Below are 26,123 nucleotides of genomic sequence, written 5' to 3' on the forward strand. Positions count from 1 at the left end.
TTTATAATAAATTAAATTTAAATAAAAATACTTGCTGCCTAATACAATTAATTTTTTTTTCCTACCATCATTTAATCCATCATTGTTTCTTTTCTATTTGGAGTATAAACTTTTCTTATTTTAATATTTATTAGCAACTATTTTTATACTAATCTAAAAAATTAACCATTCTAATTTTATACTAAACTTTGATTTGCTAATATAAAACTTTTATATTTTTATTTATTTTATTTCTATTTTTAACAATTTCACTACTAATTAAATATTCATTGTTATTTATTTTATTAAAATTATGAAATTCTTTAATTAAAATTAATAAAGTATAAATGCATTAGAATAGTTAACTTTTTAAATTAGTATAAAATTAGTTGCTAATAAATATTAAAACTACGAAAAACTTGTATTGTTGATAGAAAATAAATAAAGGTGAGTTAAATGAGGGTAAAAAGGGAAAAATGGAATCTAAATTGTTTCATTAAGGAAGGCAGCACGCATCCTATTAGCAACTAGCCGTCCACCTCCCCAACCCGCGCCTCTGTTCTCATCGATCAGTTTTGCATTTCATCGTCATTGAAATTCTCTTCCCAAATGGAGGCAGAAATACTTCTTTCTCTCTAACATAAACTCTAACCGTTCACCTCTCTCACATGATGCCTCTCCTCTTATGGCTCGATAGACGGTGGAATCGATTGTCTGGGTCTCTCAGTGTCACGAGCATACTCTGCTTAACCCAAGGCTAAATGGAAATTCGAGCTTGCATGGTTAAGAAATATCTTTTATTCCATTCATTTTTTCTTTTTTTTTTTTTAATTATTTTTTTAAAAATTTAATATCTGATTTTTATATGAGATTTATTTGCGCTTTATTTGTCAGGGGTCGGTCGAATTCGCAGATAAGAAATTATGGACTGGCAGTTTTCGAGTTTTATGCGACATTGAACCACCTTGTCCTCACGCAGATTGACGGCGATGAGAACCCGACAATGAGAATCCAGCCATCTTAATCTTTCAAAGAATACGAATAGGTTTCACTTTGAGGTCAGATTTCTGCTGAATCCTTGTTTTAAATTTCTAATATTTGTATTCACAGTTTTCTCGATACCAATCGCATTCACTGGTTGTTCTTTGTGTCGGATCAGCGATTGCTCTGCTTATTTTATTGCCCTTTTGATGGGAAAGAGTGAAAACGGTGTCGTTTTGGATAAGAGTTACAGTTAGAAGAGTAAAGAGAAAATGGACAAATCGCTGAGCAGTAGCTAGAACCGGACAAGTTGTTAAATTGTCATTAAAAAATTTATCATCAACGAATAGTAAAATTTGTCTAACAAAAAATCTAAATTTAATATAATAACTAGAAACACGTAGATACTTAAAATTGTATATTTTTTAACGTGCTTTTCAAATTAAAAATTATTTTAATTAATTATAAAATTGAAAGAATCTGAATAAAATATATTCATTTAATTTGGGCGGGCCCGGAGAGTGGCCAGCTGGATGGCTTCCACCGCCTTATAACACTTGTATAAATGCCTGGTTCCCACGGGCTACTGACAGCGATTGTATCTTGATGCATCTTTTTGCGCTCTTTGCAGTATGCTCTCTGGTAAAGAATCCCTTTTCTTATAATTTTCTTTTCTTATTATTTTCTGCTTGTTATATTTATTCTCGGTCTCGGTTTCTTCCCTTAGAGAGACATGGATGAAGATGGTTCAATAACTGATGAATACGGTTTACTGGTTGAAGCTTGACCTTGTGGGAAACAACCGCCGGTGCAAACAATCCTTCCCTTCAATGAAGGCGTTGAAGAACCAGTCGAGCTCCGCGTCCTTGGAGAGCCACAAAGATTCAGTTGAGAATTCTTGAGGCTGGTGGTGTTGATTATCGGTGGCGGTTACAGACTTACAGTCACAAGATAAGGTGCCATTCTTACTTTTTCTTTAATTTATATTATCAGTTGAATCATGATAAATTTTTTATTTTTTTTTAACCCTGATGCCCATAAAGTAGAGAAATTTGAGAATCAAGTGATGATTTTGATGAATCCTGAGACAAGGACAAGGTGGCATTCTTACTTGTTTTTATTATCAGTTGGATCATAGTAAATTTTGAATTTTTTTTTCATCCCAATGCCCATAAAATTCTAGTATTTGTATGGCCTCTTTACTATCTGGATCCTACTCCTTTCGTCGTTTTTCTGCAGACATCAAAAAAGAGCGATGGGGAAAGCATTTCTGAAAGTGAGCCTGATGATTCTGGTAGAAAATAACATATTACGTTTAATTGAATATCTATTCTTTTGTTTCAAGCAATTTTTTTTAGGAAAATAGTTCATATCTACAATTAGGCCTTAGGCTACTGAGTTTATTATTACATATTGTAGTTTCTTTAGGTAGGTTGTAGAAGGTAACTTTTAGGAAATGGCTCAAACATGTAGGAGCTTTTGTAAAAGCTAGAAACTAAGCACAATTCTTGAGGCTGGTGTTGTTGATTATCAGTGGCGGCTACAGTCTCAGAGTCATAGGATAAGGTGCCATTCTTACTTGTTTCTTTAATTTATGTTATCAGTTGGATCATGATAAAATTTTGATTATTATTTTTTTTTTCACACTGATGCCCATAAAGTAGAGAAATTTGGGAATCAAGTGATGATTCTGATGAATCCTGAGACAAGGAGAAGGTGCCGTTCTTACTTGTTCTATTATCAGTTGGATCATAATAAATTTTGATTTTTTTTTTTCATCCTGATGCCCATCAAATTTTAGTATTTGTCTGGCCTCTTTCCATTTGGATCCTACTTCCTTCTTCGTTTTTGTGCAGACATCAAAAAAGAATGATGGGGATAGCATTTCTGAAAGTGAGCCTGATAATTCTGACTATGCTTGTAGAAAATAACATATTACGTTTAATAAGGAATGATAAGCACTTGTGGAATATCTGTTCTTTTGCTTCAAGCAATTTATTTTTAGGAAAATAGTTCATATCTATAATTAGGCCCTAGGCTACTGAGTTTATTATTATGGTGGTCAAACATATGATGTTTCTTTATGTAGTTTTTAGAAGGTAACTCTAGCAAATGGCTCAAAAACTAAGCACATTGCATTAAAAAAGAAGTGACATATACTTTCTGAATTAGGGACTTTTTTTTTCTTTTTGTTTTTGAACATGTTTCAAATCTTTACATAAGTAAATAGTCCTAAATCGTTTACTAGAGTCATTTCCTAATGCTGAAGTTCTAAAGCATTCCCTTTTGACACATCCCTGCTACTTCCCACCTTGCTTCCCCCATTTTCCTTCTTCCTGACTGAGCCTTAAACATATTTCGATTAGGGTTATAACTTTTTAACATCTTTAGCTTTATTTTTATATGGATTCTAAGTCTTTTAACCATTTCTAAATTATGATTTTAAACTTTTCAACATATTTAATTTTACTTGAATTTGGGTTTAATAACCTTTAGACATTTTCCTGCCAATTCCTCCCCCTCATTTTCCTTCTCCAAATTGATCCTTAATCGTATTTGGATTTGGTCTAAGACTTATTAACATCTCTGGTTTTATTTTATGTGGATTTTGACATCTTTTAACCATATTATGATTATGATTTTAAACTTATTAATGTTTTCAATGTTATTTTTATTTAGATTTAACAACCTTTCCCCATATGTGCTTTAAGGCTTTTTACTTGTTTAAATTTTACATTTATTAGGGATTTCACATCTTCTAATCTTTTTTGGGATAGTTTAAGACTTTTTAGCAACATTGGTTTTAGTTTTATTGGATATTCACATCTTTTAATATTAAGGCTCTATTTGGGAGAGGTAGGAAAATGGATGGAGAGTGAAAATGGATGGAACATGAGAAATGGTGTCCATATGTCCATATCAGAAGAACCTACTGTATGAGTCTCACATTCCCTTTTCCTCCCAATTCCCTTCCCCTCATTTTCCTTTTTTCCAAACTAATCCTTAATCGTATTTGAATTTGGCCTAAAGACTTATTAACATCTCTAGTTTTATTTTACATAACCATATTATGATTATGATTTTAAACTTATTAATGTTTTCAATGTTATTTTTATTTAGATTTAATAACCTTTACCCATATGTGCTTTTATTTGTATGTAAGATCTTTTTATAATTATGGTTTTAAGGCTTTTTACTTGTTTAAATGTTACATTTATTAGGGATTTCACATCTTCAAATCTTTCGTGGGATAGTTTAAGACTTTTTAACAATTTTGATTTTAGTTTTATTGGATACTCACATCTTTTAATATTAAGGCTCTGTTTGGGAGGGGTAGGAAAATGGATGGAACATGAGAAATGATGTCCATATGTCCGTATCAGAAGAAGCTATCATATAAGGCTCACATTTCATTTTCCTTCCAATTACATTCCCTCATTTTCCTTCTCCCAAACTGATTCTTAATCGTATTTGGATGTGGTTTAAGATTTTTTAGCATCTCTTGTTTTATTTTTATGTGGATTTTGACATCTTTTAACTATATCATGATTATGATTTTAAACATTATTAATGTTTTCATTGCTATTTTTATTTTGATTTAATAACCTTTAACCATGTATGCTTTCATTTGTATGTAAGATTATTTTATAATTATGGTTTTAAGGCTTTTTACTTGTTTAAAATTTACATTTATTAGGGATTTCACTTCTTCTTATCTTTTATGGGAAAGTTTAAGACTTTTTAACAATGTTGGTTTTAGTTTTATTGGATATTCACATCTTTTAATATTAAGGCTCTGTTTGAGAGAGCTAAGAAAATGGATGAAGAGTGAAAATGGATGGAATGTGAGAAATGGTGTCCATATGTCTGTATCAGAAGAAGCTATCATATAATTCTCACTTTTTCCTCCCAATTCCCTTTTCCTCATTTTCCTTCTCCCTAACTGATCCTTAATTGTACTTGGATTTGGTCTAAGACTTATTAAAATCTCCAGTTTTATTTTTATGTGAATTTTGACTTCTTTTAACCATATTATGATTATGATTTTAAACTTATTAATGCTTTCAATATTATTTTTATTTAGATTTAATAAACTTTACCCATATATGCTGTGTAAGTTTTTTTTTTAAATTATGGTTTTAAGGCTTTTAACTCGTTTAAATTTTACATTTATTAGGGATTTCACATCTTTTATTCTTTTTTGAGATAGTGTAAGACTTTTTAACAACTTTGGTTTTAGTCTTATTGGATTTTCACATCTTTTACGGCTCTGTTTGGAAGAGGTAGGAAAATGGATGGAACATGAGAAATGGTGTCCATATGTTCGTATCAAAACAAGTTATCATTTAATTCTCACATTCCTTTTTCCTCCTAATTTCCTTCCCCTCATTTTCCTTTTCCCAAACTAATCCTTAATTGTATTTGGATTTGGTCCAAGACTTATTAACATCTCTAGTTTTATTTTACATAACCATATTATGATTATAATTTTAAACTTATTAATGTTTTTAATGTTATTGTTATTTAGATTTAATAACCTTTACCCATATATGCTTTTATTTGTATGTAAGATCTTTTTATAATTATGGTTTTAAGGCTTTTTACTCATTTAAATTTTACATTTATTAAGGATTTCACATCTTCTATTCTTTTTCGGGATAGTATAAGACTTTTGACAACTTTGGTTTTAGTTTTATTAGATATTCACATCTTTTAATTTTAAGGCTCTGTTTGGGAAGGTAGGAAAATGGATGGAGAGTGAAAATAGATGGAACATGAAAAATGGTGTCCGTATATTCGTATCAGAAGAAGTTATCGTATAAGTGTCACATTCCATTTTCCTCCCAATTCCCTTTCCCTTATTTTCCTTATTCCAAACTGATCCTTAATTGTATTTGGATTTCATCTGTGTCTTATTAACATCTCTAGTTTTATTTTATGTGGATTTTGATATCTTTTAACCATATTATGATTATGATTTTAAGCTTATTAATGTTTTCAATTTTATTTTTATTTAGATTTAATAACCTTTACCTATATATGCTTTTATTTGTATGTAAGATTTTTTTATAATTATGGTTTTAAGGCTTTTTACTCATTTAAATTTTATATTTGTTAGGTACCTTTTAATCTTTTTTTTTGGATAGTTTAAGACTTTTAAACAACTTTAGTTTTAGTTTTATTCTGTATTCACATCTTTTAATGTTAAGGCTCTATTTGGGAGAGGTAGAAAAATGGGTGGAGAGTGAAAATGGATGGAACATGAGAATTGGTGTCCTTATGTCCCTATTAGAAAAAACTATCATATAAGTCTCACATTTCATTTTCCTCCCAATTCCCTTCCTCTCATTTTCCTTTTCCCAAACTGATCATTAATCGTTTTTGGTTTTGGTCTAAGATTTATTAACATCTCTAGTTTTATTTTACATAAGCATATTACGATTATGATTTTAAACTTATTAATGTTTTCAATGTTATTTTTATTTAGATTTAACAACCTTTACCCATATGTGCTTTTTTTTTTCGTATGTAAGACCTTTTTATAATTATGGTTTTAAGGTTTTTTTACTTTTTAAAATTTTTCATTTATTAGGGATTTCATATCTTTTAATCTTTTTTAGGATAGTTTAAGACTTTTTAAGAACTTTGGTTTTAGTTTTATTGGATATTCACATCTTTTAATAGTAAGGCTCTATTTGAGAGAGGTAGGAGAATGGATGGAGAGTGAAAAAGGATAGAACTTGAGAAATGGTGTCCATATGTCCGTAACATAAGAACCTATCACATAAGTCTCACATTCTATTTTCCTCCAAATTCCTTTCCCCTCATTTTCTCTTAAACTTAACCTTAATCGTATTTGGATTTGGCCTTAGACTCATTAACATCTCTAGTTTTATTTTATGTGAATTTTGACATGTTTGAAGCATATTATGATTATCATTTTAAACTTCTTAATGTTTTCAATGTTATTTTTATTTAGATTTAATAACCTTTACCCATATGTGCTTTTATTTGTATGTAAGATCTTTTTATTATTATGGTTTTAAGGATTTTTACTTGTTTAAATTTTATTTTTATTGTTTTTGGGATAGTTTAAGACTTTTTAATAACTTTGGTTTTAGTTTTATTGGATATTCACATCTTTTATATTAAGGCTATGTTTGGGAGAGGTAGGAAATAGGATGTAGAGTGAAAATGGATGGAACATGAGAAATGGTGTCCATATGTCCATATCAAAAGAAGTATTATATAAGTCTCACATTTCATTTTCCTCCCAATTCCTTTCCCCTCATTTTCCTTCTCCAAAACTGATCCTTAATCGTTTTTGGATTTGCTTTAAGACTTATTGACATCTTTAGTTTTATTTTATGTGGATTTTGATATCTTTTAATCGTATTATGATTATGATTTTAAACTTATTAATGTTTTCAATGTTATTTTTATTTGGATTTAATAACTTTTACCATATGTGCTTTTATTTATATGTAAGATCTTTTTATAATTATGGATTTAAGGTTTTTTTACTCGTTTAAATTTTATTTTTATTAGGGATTTCACATCTTATCTGTTTTGGGATAGTTTAAGACTTTTTAACAACTTTGGTTTTAATTTTATTGGACATTCATATCTTTTAATATTAAGGCTCTGTTTGGGAGAGATAGGAAAATAGATAAAGAGTGAAAATGAATGGAACATGAGAAATGGTATCCATATGTTCGTATTAGAAGAAGCTATCATATAATTATAAAATTCCATTTTCCTCCTAATTCCTTTCCCCTCATTTTCCTTCTCCCAAACTAATCCTTGATTGAATGGATTTGGTCTAAGACTTATTAACATCTCTTTTATGTGAATTTTGACATCTTTTAACCATGTTATGATTTTGATTTTAAACTTATTAATGTTTTCAATGTTATTTTTATTTAGGGATATTTTAAGACTTTTAACAACTTTGTTTATAGTTTTATCCAATTCACATAATTTAATATTAAGGCTTTGACTAGGAGTGGTGGGAAAATGGATGAAGAGTGAAAGTGGATGGAACATGAGAAATGGTGTCCATATATCCGTATCAGAAGAAGTTATCATATAAGTTTCACAATCCATTTTCCTCTCGATTCCTTTCCCCTCATTTTCCTTTTTACAAACTGATCCTTAATTGTATCTCTAGTTTTATTTTATGTGAATTTTGACATCTTTTAATCATATTACAATTATGATTTCAATGTTATTTTTAATTAGGGATATTTTAAGACTTTTTAACAACTTTGGTTTTAGTTTTATCCAATTCACATCCTTATTAAGGCATTATTTGGGAGTGGGAGGAAAATGGATGGAGAGTGAAAATGGGTGGAACATGTGAAATGGTGTCCATATGTCCGTATCAAAAGAAGCTAGTATATAATTCTCATATTTCGTTTTCCTCCCTATTCCATTCCCCTCATTTTCCTTTTCCTCAACTGATACTTAATCATATTTGGATTTGGTCTAAGACTTGTTAACATCTCTAGTTTTATTTTATGTGGATTTTGACATCTTTTAACCGTATCATGATTATGATTTTAAACTTATTAATGTTTTCAATGTTCTTTTTATTTAGGGATATTTTAAGACTTTTTAACAACTTTAGTTTTAGTTTTATCCAATTGAGATCTTTTAATATTAAGGCTTTGTTTGGGAGTGGTAGGAAAATGGATGGAGAGTGAAAATGGATGGAACATGAGAAATGGTGTCCATACGTCCATATTAGAAGAAGCTATCATATAAGTCTCACATTCCATTTTCCTCCCAATTCCCTTCCCCTCATTTTCCTTTCCAAATTGATCCTTAATCGTATTTGGATTTGGTCTAAGGCTTGTTAACATCTCTAGTTTTATTTTATGTGGATTTTGACATCTTTTAGCCATATTATGATTATGATTTTAAACTTATTAATGTTTTCAATGTTATTTTTATTTAGGGATATTTTAAGACTTTTTAACAACTTTGGTTTTTGTTTTATCCAATTCACATATTTTAATATTAAGGCTCTATTTGGGGAGTGGTAGGAAAATGGATGGAGAGTGAAAATGGATGGAACATGAGAAATGGTGTCCATATGTCCGTATTAGAAGAAGCTATCATGCAAGTCTTACATTCCATTTTCCTCCCAATTTCCCTTTTCCTCATTTTCCTTCTCCAAAACTGTTCCTTAATTGTATTTGTATTAAGACTAAGATTTTTTTACCATTTCTAGTTTTATTTTTATATGGATTTTGACATCTTTTAATTGTATTTGAATTGTGATTTTGAACTTTTTAACATTTTTAATTCTACTTTTGTATAGATTTAATAAATTTTAGCCATATATGGTTTATGGGTTAAGTTTTTTAAATATCATTGGTTTTACTTTTTTTTGGATTTAAAATCTTCTCCCCAATTTTTTTTTTTTTTTTTGTTTAAGACTTTTTAACATCTTTTCTTCCACTTTGATTGAAATTTAGGTTATATTTGGGGCTTGGAGGAAAATGGGGGGAGTGTGAAAATGGGAGGAAAATGAACTTGTCTATCCCATGTTTCATTTGCCTTTTATTTTCCTTTTCCATTTCACCTCCCTAAGGACTTTTTACCATTTTTTCCTTGCTCTATTCATTCATTTGGATTTAAAATCTTTAAGGTTATGTTTGGGAGGTGGAGGAAACTGGAAAGGGAGAAGTGAATGGAAGGAAAATGAGAAATAAGACCTATATAATGAGAAAACAAAGTCATGGGTTTGCTTTACTCCCATTTTCCCTTCCATTATTTTTCCTCTCTCCTAAAAGAGCTTCACATTTGGATTACAGTTCAAAACTTTTTAAATATTTTTATTTTACCTTTTGGGGTATAACATTTTTAATCATATTTGGATTATGGTGGAAGACTTACTAACATGTTTATTTTTATTTATATTTAGATTTAAAAGCTTTCAACCAAACTTGGATTTTGAGATTTTTTAACATATTTGGTTTCGCTCTTATTTGTGTATAGACCTTTTAACATATTCAGTTTTGCTCTTATTTATATTTAAGATCTTTTTATAGTATTTGAATTATGGTTTTAAGGCTTTTACATGTTTAAATTTTACATTTATGAAGGATTTCCTATTTTTAGTCCTTTTTGGGATAGTTTAAGAGTTTTTAGCAACTTTTATTTTACAGTTGTTGGATTTTCACTTTTTTTTTTTTATATGATATTAAGGCTCTGTTTGGGAGAGGCGAGAAAATGGAGGGAGAGTGAAAATGGATCGAAATGAGAATTGGTGTCCATGTCTGTATCACAAGAAGCTAACGTGCAAGTCTCACATTCCATTTTCCTCTCAATTTCCCTTCCTCTCATTTTCCTTCTCCCAAATTGATTCTTAACCATATTTGGATTTGGGCTAAGACTTGTTAATATCTCTAGTTTTATTTTATGTGGATTTTGACATTTTTTTTAATCATATAAGAATTATGATTTTACAATTTTTTAACTTCTTTAAAGTTATTTTTATTTAGATTTAATAACCTTTAACCATAGGTAGCTTATGGATTAAGACTTTTTAACTTCATTGGTTTTACTTTTATTTGGATTTAACATCTTCTCACCATATTTTTTCTTGGTACTTTTTAACATCTTTAGTTTAACTTTGATTTGAATTTAGGTTACATTTGGGGCTTGGAGGAAAATGGTGAGAGAGTGAAAACAAGAGGAAAATGAACTTGTATTTTATTTTCCTTCTATTTTTCCTTCTTCTCATTTTTTCTTCTGTCCTAAAAAGAGCTTTAACCACATTTGTATTATATTTTAAACTTTTTTAAACATCTTTATTTTTACTAATAACATTTTTAATCATATTTGGATTATGGTTGAAAACTTCTTAACATTTTTATTTTTACTTATATTTAGATTTAAAAGCTCTCAACCAAATTTGGATTTTGAGAATTTTTAACATGTTCAGTTTTGCTCTTATTTGTATTTAACATCTTTTTATAGACTTTTTAACTTATTCAGTTTTTTTTTTTTTTTTTTTTTTTATATTTGTATTTATGATCTTTTTATAATATTTGAATTTTAGTTTTAAGTCTTTTTTATGTTTAAATTTTGCATTTATCAATGATTTCACATCTTCTAATCCCTTTTGGTATAGTTTAAGGCTTTTTTAATGGCTTTGGTTCTTTTATTGGAGTTTCACATCTTTTAGTGGTATTAAGGTTCTGTTTGGGAGAGGTAGGAAAGTGGAGGGAGTGTGAAAGTGGATGGAAAATGAGAAATGGTGTCCATATGTCCGTATCACTAAAAGCTATCATGCAAGTCTCACATTCTATTTTCCTCTCAATTTCCCTTCCCCTCATTTCCTTCTCCCAAACTGATTTTTAACCATTTTTGGATTAGGGCTTGCACTTTTTAATATCTTTAGTTTTATTTTTATATGGATGGATTTTGACGTCTTCTAATCATATTTGGAATATGATTTTTACTTTGATGAAGATTAAATAATCTTTTAGCCATATATGGTTTATGGGTTGAGACTTTTTAACATCATTGGTTTTACTTTTATTTGGATTTAAAATCTTTTCACCATATTTTTTCTTGGTTTAAGACTTTTTAACATCTTTCGTTTCACTTTGATTTAAATTTAGGTTACATATGGGGCTTGGAGGAGGAAAATGAACTTGTCTAGTCCATGTTTCATTTTCCTTCAATTTTCCCTTTCCATTTCCCCTCGCTCTCCCAAATTTAGCCACAAGGAAATTTTACCATAATTTGATTATGGTTTAACACTTTTCCATTTTCCTCGCTCTATTCACTTTCATTTGGATTTAAAATCTTTAAGGTTATGTTTGAGAAGTGGAGGAAACTGGAAAGGGAGAAGTGAATGGAAGGAAAATGAGAAATAAGACATATATAATGGGAAACAAATCTCACATTTTTCCTTCCTCCCATTTTCCCTTCCATCATTTTTCCTCTCTCTCCTAAAAGGAGCCTTAACCACATTTGGATTACAGTTCAAAACTTTTTAAACATCTTTATTTTTACCTTTTGGGTTATAACTTTTTTAATCATATTTGGATTATGGTTGATGACTTTCTAACATGTTTATTTTTACTTATTTTTAAATTTAAAAGTTTTCAACCAAATTTGGATTATGAGATTTTTTAACATATTTGATTTTGCTTTTATTTTGGGATAGTTTAGGAGTTTTCAAGGACTTTTATTTTACTATTGTTTGATTTTCACTTTTTTTAATGACATTAAGGCTCTATTTGGGGGAGGCAAGAAAATGGAGGGAGAGTGAAAATGGATTGAAAATGAGAAATGCTGTCCATGTCCGTATCACAAGAAGCTAACGTACGAGTTTTACATTCCATTTTCCTCCTAATTTCTCTTCCTCTCATTTTCCTTCACCCAAATTGATTCTTAACCTTATTTGGAATTGGGCTAAGACTTATTATCATCTCTAGTTTTATTTTATGTGGATTTTGACATTTTTTAACTATATAAGAATCATGATTTTAAACTTTTTAACTTCTTCAATGTTATTTCGATTTAAATTTAGTAACTTTTAACCATATGTGGCTTATGGGTTAAGAGTTTTTAACTTCATTGGTTTTACTTTTATTTGGATTTAACATCTTCTCAGCATATTTTTTCTTGGTACTTTTTAACATCTTTAGTTTCACTTTGATTTGAATTTAGGTTACATTTGGGGCTTGGAGGAAAATGGCGGGAGAGTAAAAACAGGAGGAAAATGAACTGTGTTCTATTTTTTTTTATTTTCCCTTCTTTTCATTTCCCTTTCCTGTCCCAAATTTAGCTGTAAAGAGTTTTAAGCATATTTTGACTATGGTTTAACACTATTTTTCATTTTCCTTACTTGATTCACTTTCATTTAGACTTAAAATCTTCAAGATTATTTTTGGGAAGTGGAGGAAATTGGAAAGGGAGAAGTGAATGGAGGGAAAATGAGAAATATGACCTATATGATGAGGAACAAAGTCATTGGTCCCACATTCTATTTTTCTCCTTGTTTCCATTCCATCATTTTTCTTCTGTCCTGAAAAGAGCTTTAACCACATTTGGATTATATTTTAAAACTTTTTAAACATCTTTATTTGTACTAATAATATTTTTAATCATATTTGGATTATGGTTGAAGACTTCTTAACATCTTTATTTTTACTTATCTTTAGATTTAAAGGCTTTCAACCAAATTTGGATTTTGAGAATTTTTAACATATTCAGTTTTGGTCTTATTTGTATTTAACATCTTTTTATAGACTTTTTAACTTTATTCAGTTTTTTTTTTTAATTTGTATTTATGATCTTTTTATGATATTTGAATTTTTGGTTTTAAGGCTTTTTACATGTTTAAATTTTACATTTATTAAGGATTTCTCATCTTCTAATCCCTTTTGGTATAGTTTAAGGCCTTCTAACGACTTTGGTTTTTCTTTTATTGGAGTTTCATATTTTTTAACAATATTAAGGCTCTGTTTGGGAGAGGTAGGAAAATGGAGGGAGTATGAAAATGGATGAAAAATGAGAAATGGTGTCCATATGTCTATATCACTAGAAGCTATCATGCAAGTCTCACATTCTATTTTTCTCCCAATTTCCCTTCCTCTCATTTTCCTTCTCCCAAACTGATTTTTAACCATTTTTGGATTAGGGCTTGGACTTTTTAACGTCTTTAGTTTTATTTTTACATGGATGGATTTTGACGGCTTATAATCATATTTGGAATATTATTTTTACTTTTATGAAGATTTAATAATCTTTTAGCCATGTTTGGCTTATGGGTCTAGACTTAATATCATTTTTTTTATTTAACTTGTTCTCATTATATTTTTTTTTTTTGGGTTTAAGACTTTTTAACTTTTTTAGTTTCACTTTTGTTTAAATTTAGGTTAAATTTGTGGCTTGGAAAAAAAAGGGAGGAGAGTGAAAACGGGAGGAAAACAAATATGTATCCCATTTTTAACTTTCCTTCTTCCTTCTTTCCATTTTGCTCCCTCTCTCAAATTTCATTGTGAAGATTTTTTAGTATATTTTGATTATGGTTTAACACTTATTAATTTTCCTCGCTCTATTCACTTTTATTTGGATTTAAAATCTTTAAGGCTATGTTTGGGAAGTGGAAGAAACTGGAAAGGGAGAAGCGAATGTAAGGGAAGTGAGAAATAAGTCCTATATGATAAGAAACAAAGTCACGGGTCCCAGATTCTGTTTTCCTCCCATTTTTCCCTTCCATCAAAATAGTTTTAAGACTTTTTAGCAATGTCGATTCTACTTTTATTGGATTTCACAACTTCTAATCCTATTTGGATGATAGTTTAAGACTTTTTAACATTTTTATTTTTAGTTTTATTTAGATTTACACTACATGTAGGAGAGGATAGAAAATGGACGAGAGAGGGGGGAAAAGAAACTTTGCATTGGATAAGAAACTTTGCATTCTGAATTTCATTTTTCGCCTATTTTCTTTTCCTCTCATTTTACTCCCTGCTCTAAATGGAGTTGTAAAGACTTTTTCATATTTGGATTATGGTCGTGCACTTCTTTACATTTTGGTCTAATTTTATTTGGTTTTAACATCTTTACGGCTAGGGCTTTGTTTAGCTGTGGTAGGAAAATGGAGGGTGGGTGAAAATTGAAGAAAAATGATAAATGGGATCCGTATGTCCATATGACAAAATCCTAAACATTTGGGTCTCAAGTTCTATTTTCCTCCCAGTTTCTTTGCCCCCATTTTCCTCCTCGCAAACAGAACCTGAATCATATTTGGATTAGCGTTAAGACTTCTTAGCATCATTAGAAGTTCTTTTTTTATGTGGATCTATCAACTTTAAAGCATATTTGGATTATGTTTTAAAACTTTTTATTGTCTTTTGTTTTACTTTTATTTGGATTTAATATCACTTAGCCATATTTGAATTTCTTCGGTTACTCTCTTCAAAATGCTCATTCAATGTATTCAGCTCAGGGCATGTGTGTTCTATTTTAGATTAACTTTCCAGCATTATTTTATTTCATAATTGACACTTGGAGGCTGCTTCTGCAGACGTGCTACTGGTAGGAATAATTTAGGTTTTAATATATACAATGTTCTTCTTTTCAAATGACCTTAAAGATTTTCCAGAGGAATATTTGATCCCATAATTTGTTGATGTTGAAAGCTAATGGGTGAACTCATCTTGTTATTCATGCATTGATCTTAGGTTTTTTGGAAGGGCAAGTTTGTTGATTGAAGTAAATTTAGGTCAAATTGGGATTTGATCATTATGTTTTCCTGATTGTCTGCCTATTGCACGACTTTGGAGTTTTGGCATTACTCCCATGTTGCTTCTTAAATTTGAGATTTAAATTCTTGACCAGTTGTTTTGGCGGTTGATAATGCTAAGCTAGTATCATTTGGGAAACACTTATGAGTATGGAGTCCATGAAAAATCTGATTCATGAGCCTCTAGGTACTGGTTTCTGAACCTCCATGTACTTTTGAGGTACTTGGAGTGCTGTCCATTTGTAGTTTGGAATCATTGTATTCTTGTTATATCTGATGATGGAAACCCCCTTAAAATTGTGAATCAGAAACGCTGGAAGATTTTGATGAAATTTATTCCTACATGTTCCAACTATCAAAAGAACCAAGTTTTGGAGGAAAGCAGTAAGATGGAATATTTTCGGGTAAGCTTTCTTTGTTATGATAGGAAGATATGGTATTTCATTAAAGTTCAAGTACAAATGAATTCCTTATAAATGTAACCTTCCTTGGTTTCTTCTTTATTTATTCAAAATTGGTTTTGGTTTAAAATAACTGCCATTGTATTTGATATAGGCTATCATTGTCCTTAACTTTAAAGAAGTTTTGAAGAGCAATTTCGAATTTTGTTACAGGAGAGCATCCAATTAAGGATATTGAATTATTAGCAAAAGCATGTTCTCATATATCAGTCAAATTTAGGTAAGCTTTGTACTATGTGTTGTGGGTGCTTAAATTACACATTTATTAGAATGCAATGCCATGGAATTTATATTACAAAAGAAATGTAATTGGTCCAGTTATTTATGTGTTCTAGACATGCTTTAAAATATGTACTGGGATGTCGTGTGTTGACAAAGTGGTTAAGATAGCTTCCCTGCCATTGAATGAACCATGTTGAGAGTATGTTGTATGCTCTCAGACAACATCATACATTGTATGCTATATTTGGCAATTCAATTGGCATAAAGGAAGCTCTTTCTTTCTTTGTCTCTCATGTTGCCCAAACCCCCCACCACAAAAATAAAACAAAAAGTAAAAAATAATTTGGCTCTGATGGCTCTCACCCAATACGTCTCTTATTTGCCTCTCACCCAATGCAATTGCTGGCACTGACACTGTCGTTGTTTCGGCCCCAGGTTGATGCTTTGTGTCTGATGAAGATCACAACCATTAAGACAAAGCCGTTGCAGAACACAATCATGTTACTGGGTCCACAGATCAAACCGAAGACCTCAAGCAGAGGATCATTAACCAGGTGGATTACTACTTCAGTGATGAAAATATGCCCGCAAACAAGCATATGTTAGGTTTGAAGAACAAGGTATGTTTCTATCACAATTAACTCAGGGAGTCTTCCTTTTTGGTTGTGAGCTCAGATGGAAGGATGGTGAAGCGCCATCATCTTTTTCCATTTGCTGAGATTAAGGATCCACTGTTATGCTCTGTTTTGGTGGTGATTCTTCCAAAAGATCACTCAGAACTGAACATCCAACAAATATTTGGTGAAGCTGGGAAGATAGAAAAATATCTCCATTCGTAAGGGTAGATGAGAGGGTGGGAGGGGTGAGATTTCTGATCAAACCCAATAGTGTAGATGTCATTAGTGGCGATAGTGATGGTGGTTTAAGAGGAGGGAGTTGAAAAAAACCATCAAGAACCAATGGGGCATTGTCAAATAGAGAGTTTCCCGAGGTATAATTTTACGAAAATGGAACTTTAGTGTTTGATTTATCTGCAATTTTATTTTCCTCTATTTGAATATCAATTAAAAGGAAATTTCTCTCTCTTTTTATTTTATTTTATTTTTATATACTCTTCAGGATAAGAACAGAGGGATTTTAATTTTGAATAAATGATAGGCTTCCCTTTCATTTTTATCAGTTTTTAGGGGAAAATTTGTGGTTGGTTCTATTTACAATACCTTTTTGGTTACATGGCGAATCATGGAGAATAAAAAAATTTTAATGTTATTTACTGCTTATCATATCACTATATTCTGGTTATTATATGTGCATTTCGTAGCCTCTGATAAAGTGTCTAAAATATGGATATGATGGAGGAACATACATTGCTTTTGGAAGATTGACTCCTATAAGAGTTTTTATATTTTACTCTTGATATGTACTGATTATCGGATTTACTAAATGATGAATATAAATTACTATAACTTAGGTTACTTTGTTTTTGACTCTCTTGTTCTTTTATTATTATTATTATTATTATTATTATTATTATTATTATTATTAGGGAAAATTACCAAAAATTCCTATACTTTCAAAATTTTTCCAATTATACCATATACTTTAAAATTATCAATTAAACCTTACATTTTGAAAAGTTGTGCAATTGTACCCCTCCGTTACTCAGTTCATTAAATGACTAATGGAAATATCCTACCATCATGTTAGATGCCATGTCATGTGGCATAACGTGGCATTTCCATTAGTCACTTAATGGACTGAGTAATGGTGAGGTACAATTGTTCAACTTTCTAAAGTGTAGGGTTTAATTGGTAATTTTTAAAGTATAGGATAATTGAAAAATTTTTGAAAGTACATGATTTTTTTTTGGTAATTTCCTCTTATTATTATTGCATTTTAACTTTCTTGAATTTTAGATTATTTAAATTATTATTTCAGTTTTATTAGATGCTATGTAAGATGAGTTGCATGAGATTTTAGAGTTTTAGGAATATTTGAGGTGGGGATACTGATGCTTTTAATCATGATATGAAAGTTATTCCAAGTCTTGGCAGTTACGTTTGAAAAATTGGTTATCCCTTCTTTGAATTTGAGTGAGGCAAGTTGATTTGCCTAATTTCCTTTAGCATTGCTTGATAGAGATCATAGGGGTCAGGTAGTAGAACTCCCTGGCATATAATCTTCCCTTTATTGCTTTAGTTTGTGGAAATGTATATCATGTATAATATACAACTCCACTCAACTAAACTAAACCTTTATTCCAAAAATTTGGGGTCGGCTATATGGATTCGCTTTCTCCACTCTAAACGATTTTGGGTTAAATCCTCAGAAATGTGTAATGCTTCTAGGTCATGTTGTACTACTCTCCTCCAAGTCAATTTAGGTCTAGCCCTTTTTTTCTTTCTATCCTCTAACCTAATGTATTCTACTTGTCTAACTGGAGCTTTCGTATGTCTACGCTTCACATGACCAAACCACTTCAATCTTCCTTCTCTCAACTTATCCTCAATTGGCATCACTTCTATCTTTTTTCTAATACTTTCGTTATGGACTTTATCTAGTATAGTATAGCTACTTATCTACCTTAACATTCTCATATCCGCAACTCTTATCTTAGACGCATACGACTCCTTCAGTGCCCAACATTCATTACCATATAACATAGCAGGTCGTATGGCTGTACAGTAAAAACTTATTGGGAATCTTGCGATCACATAAAACTCCTGTGGCACGTCTCCACTTCAACCATCTGGCTTTAATCCTGTGACTAACATCCTTCTCACATCCCCCATCTACTTGAAGGACTGAGCCGAGATATTTAAAATGATTACTTTGGGACAGTACCACTCCATCCAAACTAACTCCTTCCCTATCACTAGTTTGGCCTTCACTGAACTTATAATGCATGTATTTTATCTTCGTTCTACTTAACTTAAAACCCTTTGACTCTAGAGTATTTTTCTAAAGCTCTAGTTTTCTATTGACTCCTTCTCGCGTCTTATCTATTAGAACAATATCATCCGCAAACATCATGCACCAAGGAATACTCTCTTGTATATGTTTCGTCAATTCATCTAAAACTAATGTAAAAAGGTAAGGGCTTATAGCTGATCCTTGGTGTAATCAAATTGAGATCGGAAAATCTTTTGTGTCCCCTCCCACTGTGCGCACAATAGTAGTTGCTCCTTCATAAATATATTTCAATATTTGTATGTACCTAATAGATACCCTCTTTTGTTCTAACACACTCCATAAGACATCTCTTGGAACACTATCATAAGTCTTCTCCAAATCAATAAAAATCATGTGTAGATCTTTCTTCACATCTCTATATTTCTCCATCAAGCTTCTAATGAAAAAGATCGCTTCCATAGTTGAACGACTGGGCATGAAGCCAAATTGATTGAGAGAGATAGAAGTATCATGACGTAGTCGATGCTCCACAATTCTCTCCCACAACTTCATAGTATGGCTCATGAGTTTAATTTCCCTATAGTTTGAGCAACTCTATATGTCTCCCTTATTTTTAAAAATAGGTACTAAAATACTTCTCCTCCATTCATCAGGCATTTTCTTTGAGTTTTAAATCTTATTAAATAATTTAATTAACCATGTCACTCCCATATCTCCCAAACACTTCCACACTTCAATTGGTATTTCATCGGGTCTATAGGCTTTACCCACTTTCATTCTCTTAAGTGCTTCCTTTACTTCTAAAGATCTAATCCTTCTAGTATAATTCACATTCTTTTCTATTGTTCTATAGTCTATATTCACGCTATTATTATTTTGACTATTGTTAAAGAAATCATTAAAATAGTTTCTCTATCTTTCTTTAATGTCCTCATCTTTTACCAACACTTTTCCTTCTTTATTCTTAATGCACCTACTTGATTGAGATCTTGGCATTTCCTTTCTCTCCTTCTTGCTAATCTATAAATATCTTTTTCCCCTTCTTTAGTTTCAAGTTTCTTATATAATTTTTCAAAGGCCTGTGCTCTTACTTGACTTGCCTCTTTCTTTGCTATCTTGTACTGTTCATATGCCTAATTATTATCACATTTAGGTAATTTCTTATACCATTATTTTTTTCTCTTCATTGCCTTTTGTACTTCCTCATTCCATCACCATCTCTCTTTTGAGGGTATTCCATGTCCTTTAGATTCTCCAAGTACTTTTCTAGCTACTTCTTTAATCTTTGATGCCATCTGTATCCACATATCATTAGCCTTCATATCCAGCTTCCATGCTTCGGACTCGAGATGCTAATTTTTGAACTTCACTTGCTTTACTCCTTTAAACTCCCACCACTTTGTTCGAGCTATACTATTTCTTCTGACCTTACTTAAATTGTTCCTAAACTTGACATCCAAGACCACTAACCGATGTTGACTTGTTAAAGCCTCTCCTGGAATGACCTTGCAATCCTTGCATAGAGCTCTATTTGTCTTCCTGGTTAAGAGGAATTCGATTTGTCTTCTATGTTGCTTATTTTTGAAAGTCACTAATGTGACTCTCTTTTTATAAAGTAGGTATTTGCTAGTATTAGGTCGTATGCTATAGCAAAATCTAGGATGCTTTTTCCCTCCTCATTTTGACTGCCAAAACCAAAACCTCCATGAACATTCTCATAACCTTGCTTATCACTTCCTACATGTCCATTCAAATATCCACCAATGAAAACATTCTCTTCATTCGGTATGCTTTGCATTAAATCATCCATATCTTTCCAAAACCTTTGTTTACTCTCACTATCTAGTCCTATTTGTGGGGCATAAGCACTAAATACATTTATTGTTTCTCCTTCTAGTACTAGTTTTACTAGTATAATTCTATCTTCTACTCTTTTCATAGCTATTACAGCGTCTTTCAATGTCCTGTCTATGATTATGCCTACTCCGTTCTTGTTTCTCTCCTTTCCGGTAAACCACAGTTTGTATCCTGAATTATCCACTTCCTTACTTTTCTCTCATACCCATTTAGTCTCCTGAATGCAAGCAATATTCACTCTTCTCCTTTCCAAGGTATCCACAAGCTTCATTAATTTTCCTGTAAGTGATCCAACATTCCAAGTACCAACTCTGATCCTCCTCCTATCCTGTTTTTTCCTAATTGGTCTCATTCTATGATATCTTCTATTGTTTTCTATGTCTATCTTGTGTTCTGTTCTACTATCTGTTCTACTATCTGTTCTATGGACTAACATTTTTACCCACCCGTCCATGATGTGGGAATACTTGCTCACTTAACACCACACCCGGGCGTCGGAATGGCGCGTCGCTTTCGGTGAATGCCTTACACCATTGCATATTTCTCATTACACCCGGGCTCCGATGTAGCGTATCGTAAGTAGAGGACGCCCAAACGTTTATATCATTTGAATTCATATCATAAGGTGTGACGAAATTTTTACGCTGGTTGTCACCTACAGCAACCTTCCTCCTTTATCTGGGCTTGGGACCGGCTAAGCGCAAACTACTTAGGCGGAGTTATATCATGTATAATATAATTGGATGTATTCCTGAGGGATCAGTTGGAGAATCAGCTGCAAAGGGTATGAATATTTTTTGAATTTGATGACTTTTTCCTCATTCATTTTTATGATAATTAATAGTCCTTTAACACATTTTTAAATGCTTTAATATTTCAATGAATATCATAAAAATTAGGCTTTGCTTTGAAATTCAAGAAACAGTTCACGTAGCTTATGTAGGCTGGGTCTCTTGCCTTCATACTTCTCAAATCTTCCTTCACAGGTACAAGCACTTTAGCCTGCATTGTGTTATACAAGCCAAGCACAGATCCCTTATTCCCCTGTTGAGCATAAACAGCCTTTGTACCTCTTAAAAACGCTATGTAAGCTTCTACTTCTATACTTGAAAGTGGCTTGAGATTTAGCTGCTAAGAGAAAAAAAACTAAATTCTCTTGTTGTAAAATAAATGGTCAAATTAAGTAAATATTACTTATATGATAAAATTTTTATTGAAATATTGTTGCAGCAAGATCCCGGGTGCAGAGGCCAAGGGCCTCATCACACCAGCAAAGGTTAGTTCTTTTTTTGAAAATGAATTTCTTGGTAAATCGTTGGTGCTCATAACAGTGGAGGCAAGGATGTCTCATGTGCCTTTTCCAATCGATTTTGGTTAGGACTATTAATATTAATTCCTTAAATAGATTTTGTTATTTTAGATCTGTAGCCTTCTTTATTGATTTTTTATGCAGATTATAATTAAAATTTCTATTTTTCTTTTCAAAAAATCCAAGTTAATTTTATAAAAAATAAATAAATGAAGCATCTATAGATTTAATGTCATAATAAATTTTTAAATTTTAAATAAAATTTTAATTTTCAATTTTTCATTTAAATAAACGAAAAAAACTTAAAAAAAAAATCAGAGGTTACCACTTCTCTCTTTTGTCGCATTGACCCTTTTCTCTTTCACCTTTTCACTGATTCTATCTTTAGCTGCATCCCCTTTTTAGGGACAATTTCATGTCTTTCTTTGGGGCAGGAGATTGAGAAGGATAGAGAAAAGGTGCATCCTTGGTTCGACAGTAGCGGGAACTAGCCTTGAGGCTCATGAATTTACTCATTCTATTTGCGAGTCAATTGATATGCACTGTTTTGCTGTGGATCCAGTATACAAGGATTGGTAAAAAATGTTGGACATTTAGTGCTCTCATACAATTGTTATGCACAGTTTTAGCACAAATCGTCTGACTAAAGAAATTTAAAATATTTTTGTAGGACCAAATATTTTTTAGTCTAGACAAGGCTACACTCTGCATAGACGGGCTTACTGCCAGTGCAAGTCAACCACAACTTTTATTGTTCTTTTTTTTTTTCTTTTTTTGGGGAAAAACTTTCAAGCTCTGTTAATCCTGGGATCATGAGAATTTAAAGTCACTGTTTTTTTTTGCCCTAGACAGGCATGCTATGTCAAAGGTTTTTTCTTGAGTGCTGAAGTTTAAATTATGTCCAATGCTAAGCTTACTAGATAATGCTATTGGAATCTTAAACAATTTTTTCCCTAATAAGAGAACTCCCTGTGCTCTCTTCAGAGCTGAAGTGAAACCATCATATTTGCTGTTTTATGCATTGCAGAAATTGTTGAGCCAGCCTGTTAGGACTTTTATTTTATAGTTTAATTGTTTTTCATTAGATGTGTTATAGATGAACCATGTAATTTGTATTTTTCCTATAAGTTGATCCAGATGCACAATTATTAATCCTACAACACAATTGCCTATGTATGGTGCCTGGAGAATTTAGGCTGCTATTAGTTAAATGACCATTTAAACATCTCAAGTGCTGTATGTAATTGGAATTCTTAGTGGGATTGAAGTCAATTTGCATCTGTTGTTTTTTATCCTCTTTAGTTATTGGTCTCTTAAGTGTTACTGATTTTTTTTAATTTGTTAACGTGCTGATGTTGACAGTTGGGTCCCTTTTGTTTGGCAGCTGCTACCATCATCAACAAATTTTGGGGTGTTTTTAATATTTCTTACAATAGTCTTTTAAATGGATTTCCACCTGATGGTTCTTTTTTTTTTCCTCGATTTATTTCTGTTTTGGATGCCATTGTTTTTTTCCCCGGTATATTGGTGCTAATTTTGGCTTTTCCCTTTCTTTTTTGGCAATTGGGATCATTAGGTGTGTTTTTTTACACCAATTTTTCTTAGTGTAGCTAGCCACGAACTTTGCTTTTATTGCATCTTAAATAAATTTTAATGCTTTATATATATTTTTTAATGCTTCTGTATAGTCAATAACAACATGCCCGACTACCCATATTTGATTCTTGATAATTCTTTTTTAGAAGTTGATTTTGCTCTGCTGTTAAAATGAATTAGTGGCAAACTATGAATAGAGAAGAAACTGAGATATTTAAGTTTGAAGAAAGGTAACGTCCCTGTTATTGTAAGTAGGCGGTGAAAATGCTATTGAACATTTTGCTTAGGTGGTCAAAAACACAAATGAGTTTGTGCCAAACTATGAATAGAAAAGAAGCTCAGATATTTAAGTTTGGACCTGTTATTGCAAGTGGTGATACAAGTATCATTTAACATTTTGCTTAGGCATTAAAAAAAACAAATGTTTGCTGTTCTTGCCTCTTGCATTTTCTGTGGGAAGGAGGTATAGGCTATGTAATTTTTTTGTACTTTATTATCATCTAATTGTTGCTAGATACTATTAACCCTTATCCTTTGAATTTTGGGCTGTCATTTCAAGGAAATTATTGTGTTTTTGGTGATTTTTTAGGTTTGATTGTATGCATATAGGGTGAGTGTATTATTGCGTTTGTGTCATCCGTGATGTATGGTAAAAAAAAGTGCATTAGGATAGCTGAGGTTGTAAATTTGTATTTTTAATAACTGTGCTGGGAGAGAGAGAAGTATGTTTTGCTGTTATTTAATTTGCATTGTTTGCTTTCAGTTGTTAGATTTGACAATTTTTTTATATGAAAAGACCAATTGATAGCTAAAGGCAAAAAATTTTTTGTAGCCTGCCAATTTGGAAAACAAGTTTTTCATTTTCTTTTTTAAGTTAGAAAGCTAATTTTTAAACATTGGCCAGTTCAAGTTTGTTTCAGCTCATTGGTACTTGGACTAAAGATTTGGTTTTTAGGTGTTAATTAATAGCTAAAGGCATAAAATTTTGGTTCCCTGCTGAATGAAGAGAAGAGAAATAAAACATAAAATTAATTTTCTTCAAGAAAGTTTTATGTTAGAAGTATGGTTTTTTACTACTGCCTGATTCAACTTTGTTTCTAGTAATTGGTACTCTGGTGAAAAGTCTTGGTTGTTAGGTTTTAGTTTGTGACTTCCATTAAAAATGTAGAAGATTGTTGAGGGAGGGCCTATTGGTTTTGGTGCTGCTTGGTGTTTTTGCCCATGTTTACTTACATTTTGCTTGCGCTACTTAACTGAAAATGGCACCTTTTGTTTTCCCCCTATTTTGCTCTGATGGTTTACTTCTGTTTTGCTCCTGCTGCTCCATGCTTTCTCCACGCGCTTTGAAGCTTTGTCCTCCTCATTCTCTGCCTTTGGATTTGCTCCTCTTCCAATCATATGGTGGCTCCATGATAAAATGTTAAATTCATGTTTTGATCCATAAACCTGTTCTCTTTGCAGAACTTCAAGCTTTTTATTTTTTAATAGAAAATACAGGCTACTTGACTGTTTAGCGTTGATCCAATCAACTTTCATCCTGTGTGCATTATTGTTACTTTTGTCTGTTGAAGATGAAAATTGCTGCAAGTTTCTTTCTCTAACACTGAGTTAATTATCTTTATATTAGGATTTCCATCGACAAAAAATTGAAGATTGTCCAAGCAGAGCTATTTTTATTTTCTGTTGAATATTTGTCATTCATATTTCTATTTCCACGCCTGTATTGCTGTAGCGATAGGGCATTTTTTCATGTTGAAATTACTATTAACTTCTCATATTCAAGTAAGGTATTTTCATATGGATTTTGCATGACTGAATGGACTAAGCAAATCGACGTTTATAATTGAATTTATTAGCATCAAAATATATTTTGGGATACATCCGCCTCCTGTATAGTTTACAATAAATATAGAATTGATATAAGTTTTAAAAAAATGTAAGTCACTGAAGATGTTTTTGAAAAATTCAAATCACAAATCATTTTAGCTTACTGTATTATGTCTTTCCAAATTCTGTTATTTAATTTTAAAGAAAGTAATTTTGGATTATAGATATTTTAAAGCACTAATTTTAAATGTCGGTATTTTGGTTTATTCACGTATTGGATGTATAGATTTAAGTTTTCATTGGTTTTATGGGTTTGATTTATATATAAATATTTATGTTGTATTATGTAAATAGCAGTACTAGTATAAGATTGAATAATTCTTTTTACTATTTTAGGAAAATAAGTTTATAACGACCCAATCTAGGGATTGTTATCGGCATTAGAGATCGGGTCAATTTAAAGTTGCTAGAACTCATAGTAAGTCTAAAACATGAAAAACATATATACATTCATGCATCGTAACATTTGAACGTATATTAAACTATTACATCTTAGTCTTTGCATTTATACATAAACATAGTAATGGTTTATAATTTAAGCCTTAATATATATAAGATTCAAAGTGTAATGGTTTAACATGCATAACCTTAAAAGGGGTAATGCAATATATACATCATCATATTTAAATAATTGTTTCAT

General features: G+C 31.2%; 1 long non-coding RNA gene across 6 annotated transcripts; it reads left to right on the forward strand.

The window, feature by feature from the left end:
- The first annotated feature begins 1,309 nt into the window (after positions 1 to 1,309).
- Positions 1,310 to 25,277, forward strand: LOC110633911 (uncharacterized). Of its 6 annotated transcripts, none has more exons than XR_009143197.1 (7): positions 1,310 to 1,916; positions 2,200 to 2,236; positions 15,547 to 15,642; positions 15,853 to 15,919; positions 16,357 to 21,777; positions 21,922 to 21,967; positions 22,435 to 25,277. It is a non-coding gene; the product is annotated as an uncharacterized LOC110633911 (long non-coding RNA). The 6 variants fall into 6 exon arrangements; XR_009143199.1 differs by lacking the exon at positions 2,200 to 2,236 and having other exon boundaries at positions 16,357 to 21,475; positions 21,678 to 21,777; XR_009143198.1 differs by lacking the exon at positions 2,200 to 2,236 and having other exon boundaries at positions 1,313 to 1,916; positions 16,357 to 16,541; positions 21,678 to 21,777.
- Positions 25,278 to 26,123: the final 846 nt, after the last annotated feature.

Source organism: Hevea brasiliensis, chromosome 14, assembly GCF_030052815.1.
Source record: "Hevea brasiliensis isolate MT/VB/25A 57/8 chromosome 14, ASM3005281v1, whole genome shotgun sequence".
Classification (NCBI taxonomy): Eukaryota; Viridiplantae; Streptophyta; class Magnoliopsida; order Malpighiales; family Euphorbiaceae; genus Hevea; species Hevea brasiliensis.